Genomic DNA, 7,697 nt, shown 5'->3' with positions numbered 1-7,697 from the left:
GTTTGTCGCATTTCACGAATCACGAACCATGAAGTTTCATGAACCTGCCCCAGTTCACGAACCGATTCATTTCGTTTATGCAAATGCCACATCCAGCTCAGCGAATCGTCACTTTGGGTCAGCAGAAGGTCACTTCCAGGACAGCAGAAGGCCACTTCCGGGACAGCAGAAGGTCTGCAGGAAGTCCATCCTCTGTTGCCTAGGAAACTGATTGATTGGCGCCAGGCTGTCTGCAGTGACAAACCAACAAAATGAACCAGATGAACCAGCCCAAAGTTCGTGGCAGTTTGTCAGAAATGGGCTCTAACAAACCGCCGGTTTGCGAACCATGAACCGGCCTGGTTCGTCATGAATTTTGGTTCATATTTTGGTTCGTGCCCATCTCTAGTATGGACTAGAGGAATGGAAAGCTGCAATGAACTGTGTATGTACAGTGCTCTAGAAAATTTCAAAAATAAAAATGGAAGAATGAGGTGTTGCTTATGTCAGTTCCATTTTGGGAATGAGACAACGCAATTTGCACTGCAATTCTAAGCAGAGAGAGAGAAGGGTATAATTCTGTTTAGGACTGCACTGCTACAATCCCAGAAATCTGAGAAGGAAATCTGAATGAGGAGAATTTTGAAAACATTCCTAGTTGAATGGAGAAGCAATTGTGTTTATTCTCATGCAAGCATGGAAATTATGTGCAAGTGGTTGATTCAATGAACAAAGTTTGCACAATCCCTGGTCAATATATATAATCTTCACATAATGTCAGATTATCTGCAAAAACTGACTGTGTAAATAGGACAGTTTTCAGACTGCCTGGCCAATAATGTGGCTAGATCAATAGGGAAGTGGTTAGTATGTCTGTGGATGTATTTATTTTTATTTTACTTCACTCATTTCTGCCTTTTCCCCCAATGGGGACCCAAAATGTCTTACATCATTCTCCTGTCCTCCATTTTATCCACACAACAACCCTGTGAGGTAGGTTAGGTTGAGAGGTTCAAAGTCATCCAGCAAGCTTCTATGGTAAAGTGGGAATTTGAACCTGGGTTTCCCAGATCCTAGTCCAACACTATCCACTACACCATGCTGGTTGTATGAAAACACATAGATACAGTGTTGGGATGATATAAATATTCGTGATTTTTGAAGAACATACTTGCTGATGTAGATAAGTCAAGAGGTCTTATTGTCTGATAAGAGATAAAAAATAACAGTCTGAGTACCCAAGCCGTTGTGCAATTTTAATCAATTGCCTAACTGCCATACAGTGATTTGGATATGTATTATACTGTTTCAAGGACTTGGACTGGAGAAAAAATATTCAGTTGCAGCAGTTACAAATACTAATATGCAGGAGGAGCATAGCGATGATCCACTTTTGTGGATGTGTCCCATTAGGGTTTCCAGGTCCCCTGACCCTCCAAATGGGAGGGGGGACCCAGCACTTACCTCCAGTTATGTGTACGTGCTCCCAACATGGTGTGATAATGTCACTTCCAGGAGTGATATCATCATACAAGCCCCAGGACTGTTCCTGGGCTTCACAGCGGGCTGGGCCAGGCCATTCCCACACCTTTTCACCTTCTGGCCAGGTTAGTGATGCGGGGGGAGAAGGCTGGGAGCAGGGGATCTCCCACCCCCACTGGGGAATCAGCAACCCTGTCTCCCATGCATACTATACCTTGGGAAGAGGAAGGAAGAAATATCCACAGAAATACACGGACAATTTTTGTACATTTGTATTCAACATGACATCCACAAGATAATAAAAAAGAGGTATATAAAGAAATATTTATGATGTCAAACGGAAGCAAAAACAGGAATTGAGTCAGTAATGTGCCATGGATGCACAGCATAAAAGGATTACCACTAAGAAAGGTGCACCATGCACTTTAGAGGTTTACCTAGATCGTTATTAATTCTCAGAAGGCTAAACCTTTGCCAAGCGCAGCATACCTTGGACAACTTCTCTGCAACCTTCTTCTGAGTCCTGGCCGAGCCTGTGATGTCCCTGATTACTGTAATTATTCTGTCTTTTAACTTACAAGTTACATAAGATGTTTTCAAAGCATTCATCAAGAGAGATGCACAATTATGGCCTGGGAGCTTAAGGTGTACTTTCTGGTTGGCTGCTGTATAGCAATTTTAGCCTACTCTTTTATGCCAAAGATTTGGTATGTTTGGTTGAGGGTGGCATATTACAGAGAATAATCCCACACCTCTTAGGATAAATATGTTGAAACATAGTCCTTTGTCCTGCTTTCCATTATCTAATTAGGGAACATCAGTTGACTTTCTCTATTCTAAGCAGCCCCTCAACTGTCATTATGCTTCAGTGGCCCAATGTACCATTATGCTTCACTGGCCCAATGTACCATTAAGCATCTCCTTCCCCAGTGTTGAGAAAAATATACAGTGCAATCCTATGCAAAGCTACTCCAGTCTAAGGCTATTGAAATTAATGGGCTTAGACTGGAGTTACATTGCCTAGGACAACACTGTAGGGCATCTTCTACAGTTTTGTCATATTTCTGCCAGAAGGATTACATAACCTTACCACATAAATGCAGTTCTAATGTTCCTGCTGTGACTCCAGTTGACCACAGACAATCTAGAGAGGCCAATTTTAGAACAAGAACTTGCAATGTATTAATTATTGTTTCCTCTAGAGGCAGACCATGTTACAGAAATCTCTACAGGCATGTCAGCAGAGCATGTTGCCAACACTAGGAAGGAATAGCAATGCAGCCCATACACTTACTTTGGTGATTTGTTCACAATACAGAATGTAGCAATACTTTGAGTAATGTGACGTCTGTGCAACTGGAGGCATTCAGCAAGGCCACTGGCTGGATGTTCACAGTTGGAGGATGCTTACAGGTCTACTAAACTGCTTGGATTGTGCTCTTCATCCATGGGTCATGCATTCTTTTAGATCAGTTACAGTTGCTTTTGTGCCTGAACAGTCAGCAGTGTTCATCAGCCTACCTCGAAGTCTGGGGGGAAAGAGGGCAAGGGTGGATGTGTGCCCCCCCTTCTGCCAAAGCTTGGTTTAAAAACTTGGACACCATTTTATAATTGGATAAAAAACAAACATAATGACTTGAATGTAGTAAACATATGAAGACACTATTGTAATGTGTTACTAATAATCACAGTTAAATGATTGCTCAAATGGTAAGATGAAAATGTGTAGATAAGTAGAATTCTAACTCAAGCAGATATTATGATGTTTACTGTTTACCTTACTTCCTACCCCCGTTTCCCCCATCCTTACATGAGAAAACTAATTAAAAAAATTAAAACTTGGAGGGGGTGGGTGGATGGCATGGCCATTTGAGAAGGCAAAATATGCTCAGTGTGCTTGGTTCCCCACCCCAGAAAAATCAAAATAATCAAAGAATGTATAGTTGATGTGGAGGGGACAGCCATGGGGAAACTGTTCTAGACTACTTACATGCAAAGCATTTGCAGTACAGTTTGGGTGCTTTAAAAAAGTGGTTGTTTTTTCAATGGTTTGGGTAATGCTTAGCATTTTATCTTTTTTTTTTTTTTGCTCGCATCCACAAAACAATTTGATTTTCCCTTGTATCTTGAATTTCCAACACAATCTTTACCATTCTGTGAGGAAGGCCCAAAGCAGATTGCAAAGACCCCTTTTCATGGATAACAACCCACATGCATTTCTTAGACCTAAGAAGTTAGAGCTCAGGAATAAAAAAATGGTTTCCCAGAGCTATTTGCCTTCCTTTTATAACTATCAGAATTAAGCCATGCCAGCTTGTTTTTTATCCTCCTTTTCCATTTTTTCAGTTCATCCCAGCTCATTTTCAAATTAAATTAATTATATCAATTATATTAACAAACATAGCACTTTCACTTTGGGTTTTGTTTATTTAATATGCAAATACACTGTTTTTTTCTAATATATCACTCATTTGACTACAGTGGCATTCAATATAGGCATTTTCCCTCATGTATAATAGCAGCAAACTATTGTATGAAAACACAAATATCAGGATTCTGAACAAGACTGAAGATGCAATTCCTTCGGTTCAGTTCTGTAACAGAAAAATAAGTTGAGAGTCTTGATGTTTTTTACCATACTGATTTCAAAACCTTAGAATAGGCTTGACATCACCTCCACCAACAGCAATAACAACTGATCACCAAGAACATAATATACATTTTTGTATTTCCAGTGTGTACACTGGGAAAAAAAAAACTTCTTTCCTACTAGAAGTTACACTTTGATTGCAAACTGCAAGCAAGATCTTTAAACCCTGAAAAATTGTTTGTACTTCCTGCAAATTGCTAGAAATGTTTTGCACATCAGAATGCTTTGCACATAAATATTCTTGACCACCTCTGTTCCTCTTTCCAGCCAACCCACCTGACATGAAAACAAAACAAAACACCCCAACTTACAAAAGAGATGCTTTTCTTGGCTGTGTGTGGAGGAACTGTGACTCACTAGAACACATGAAGCTGCCTCATACTGAACAAGACTATTAGCCCATCATGATCAGCATTGTCTACTCAGATGGTCAGTATTGTCTACTCGGACTGTCAGTAGCTCTCCAGGTTTACTACTACCTGATCTTTAACTGGAGGTGCTGGTGATGAACATGAGATCTTTTATATGTAAAGCAAATGCTCTACCAATGAGCCATAATGACCTATTAGTGGAAGAGCCTCTGCTTTGCATGCAGAAGGTCCCAGGTTTAATCGCTATCATCTCCAGTTCTAAGGACCAGGCAGTAGGTGATATGAGATCCTGGAGAGTTGCTGCCAGAGTGAATAGATAATATTGACCTTGATGGACCAATGGTCGGATTGAGTAAAAGGCAGGTTCATGTGTGTTTGCAGATTACTGGGAATTGAGGTATTGTGTGAAGTAGGAGAGGAGGAAGAAACGTGGCAGCTCTGTCCATTTTCTCCTTTTCTCACTACTTGGTTGAGGGAGACCCAAACTTCCTCTCCTTGCTCAGGAATTGAGCTTCTCAACTTTCTTATAACAGGATTACAGCCCACTTTGGAATCACTAGCTTAAACTACAAGTTCTTCCTCAGATCAAACATCTGACAAATTTCAAGGAAAGCCATACAAAAATATGAAGTTACCGCATCTTGAATGACATCATTGCAGCGCAATCTAAAACAGAAACACACACTTCTAAGCCCAATGGAATCAAAAGGTTGTATCTCTCCCTAACTCTGTTTTGCTACTGCATACTAACATGGCTAACTCCTCTGGATCTGCTTAGGGTGGCACTGTTAATCAATGCAAACAAAATGTGGGAGACCAACTTGCACAAAACACTGCAAGTGTAACCTGTTTAGTACAAGGAGCAATATATATATAAATTTAAGAACTGGGAGAGTTCATGTCTATGACAGTGTGATCCCACCTTGTGACACTTGCATTTATAAAAATAACAATGTACCAACTTAGAAAAAATCCATCTTATTTGGAACAATATTAAAGCATATACAACAACAATCATCTAACAAATCAGGCCTGTTTTACTCAAGCAGACCCGGGTCTCAGTCTTTCTAACTTGTGTCTAGCAGTCCCGTGAAATGCAACAACTTGTAGCTGTGCTCTGCATTGGAATGCCTTCTGTTCTTCACAGGAGTCTAATAGAGAATGATCATAGAAAGGGGTGCTTCTGAGGTGAGAGTGCTTCTCCCTGCAGTTTCAAGCTCTGCAGTCTCTCAGGGATAATTATATACATATAACAGCCATTTCAAATAGTCCTAATAATAATCAAAATACAAACTAACAGCCAATTAATATAAATACAATTCTCCCTTCCAGAAATTCTCATATGTGAAACATTAGTAGAGAGTGATCATAGAAACGGGGTGCTTCTGAGGTAAGTGTGCTTCTCCCTACAGTTTTAGGCCCTCCAGTCTCAGGGAAAATTGTGCCTTTTTTTCCTTATAAGGAATACCCCAACTCTTTAACTCCCTCTAGTGGACCAAGGGTTACACAAGCATGAGCAGTCCACTTGCATGATCAGTGCAACATTGGAATTATCAATCCATGCAAATTCATTCTGTGAAATGAAAAATCCTAAATTGCAAATATTCCAATTCATGAACCAGAGCAAGTGACCTTGGATGAGTTTACAGCTCCTGTGGTATTGCTCGTGCAAGCAGAGCACTCACATTATAAGAGTTTCAAGTCAGACAATTTTTTATCATATAAACTCCACATTTGTCAATGGAGACCAGTTAATATTAGGCAACTTACTGGCAATTTGTGGCCTCCATATGACCCCCAAAGCAATTTAACTCTCCCCTGATAACCTACCAAATTTTAATCAAGCTATGATCAAATGTTTGCCCAGATTTTCACTGGAAAGGAAAATAAAAACTGTTCCAAGTGAAAGAAACAGACTTGCATTGTATTTAGGGGTTGCCAAATTTGCTCTGCTGATTTTACTGTTACTGTGCTTGTGCTGTTGATTTTTAATTGTGCAGTTCTTCTAATTGTCCGTTGTTTTATTTCATATTGCTCTTGGTGTCTGTTGACCATCTTGGAGACCATATGAATAAAGGTTAGGCACATTTCTTAAAATAAATAAAACAGATGTATTTATGAAATCTGTATCTATTGGTCTTACCAAAGATTCCTGTTTGTAGAATGCAAGACAAAACACAGCTTGTTTCTGTTCTCTAGAAGAATGGCAGTAGGAATCAATTTTGGGTCCCTCTAGGTCCCAGCAGTGATGCAATCCATTCTGCTTCTGAAGTTGCCCACTGTAGAAGGCATCAGTATGTTGGATCTTGCTGATCGTTTCTGCATGCAGAAGGAAGACAATTTTCATTGATTCCCCCTTCCTCTAACACCATCTACATGCTGCTCCAGGCACTTTCTTGTCCTCTAGGAGCAGAATTTGGGGGCATTTAGGGCTGCATCAGGGGGTGGGGAGGTACAGAAGACAGAAATCCTTCTGTCAGCTGAGATTTTCAGCAGGATTCAAATCATGCTATCACAAGCAGAAGAAAAAAGCTGTCTCCACAAGCCCCACAGTTTTCAGAATCAATCCTGCATGGAGTCAGAACTGTTCTTGCTTTAAAGAAAAAAAATTCTTCTGTGTACTAAAGGGTGGAACATTAAATTAATGTGGTTCAGGTCAGCTATAAATAGGAAGCAGGAAGAAAACAGTGGTGAACAAAGGACTTTTTTTACTTAGAAAAAAGAAAATCTGATTCATTCACGAATTGTAAATGAGACTTCAGTTAAAAAATGGTAATTAAGGCATTTATTCTGAACAGGTTGGAAAGAAGGAGCTACAAGACTAGACAAAGCATTTCTTTTGAAAAAGGAACCCTTGAAGTACACTCAGTGATGTTTGTTTTAGCAACATGAGGTCAAACTGCGGCAAGGCTTAATTGACATGGTGGCTTCTGCAGTCATCCCTACAGTTCTTCTTCTTTATGTTCCCTCAAGACTCTTTTGCAAAACATGGCTGGTGTTAAAGAAAATTCAACTTGTGTATTTGATGAAAATACATAAAATTATACTATACCTTCACACTTCTACTTAAAGAACATTGATACCATTCCATTCACATCCTAAGTTCTTGTTGATTCAAACTTACAAGATTGTACCGTTTTTCTATCAATGTCTTTCATGAAAGAATCCCTAAAGTAAGTAAATTGATGTTTGGGTAAGGACTTCCACTTTCTCCA

The 7,697-nt window shown here is 39.7% G+C and overlaps 1 long non-coding RNA gene across 1 annotated transcript; it reads right to left on the bottom strand.

Moving 5' to 3' along the window:
• Positions 1-3,890: 3,890 nt before the first annotated feature.
• Positions 3,891-6,928, bottom strand: LOC129344431 (uncharacterized). The gene is made up of 3 exons (XR_008598389.1): positions 6,626-6,928; positions 5,118-5,148; positions 3,891-4,055 (listed from the first exon to the last, which is right to left on the bottom strand). It is a non-coding gene; the product is annotated as an uncharacterized LOC129344431 (long non-coding RNA).
• Between the last annotated feature and the right edge of the window lie 769 nt (positions 6,929-7,697).

The sequence above is a fragment of the Eublepharis macularius genome, chromosome 1 (assembly GCF_028583425.1).
Source record: "Eublepharis macularius isolate TG4126 chromosome 1, MPM_Emac_v1.0, whole genome shotgun sequence".
NCBI lineage: Eukaryota > Metazoa > Chordata > Lepidosauria > Squamata > Eublepharidae > Eublepharis > Eublepharis macularius.
This window is presented reverse-complemented; position numbering and strand designations above follow the sequence as displayed.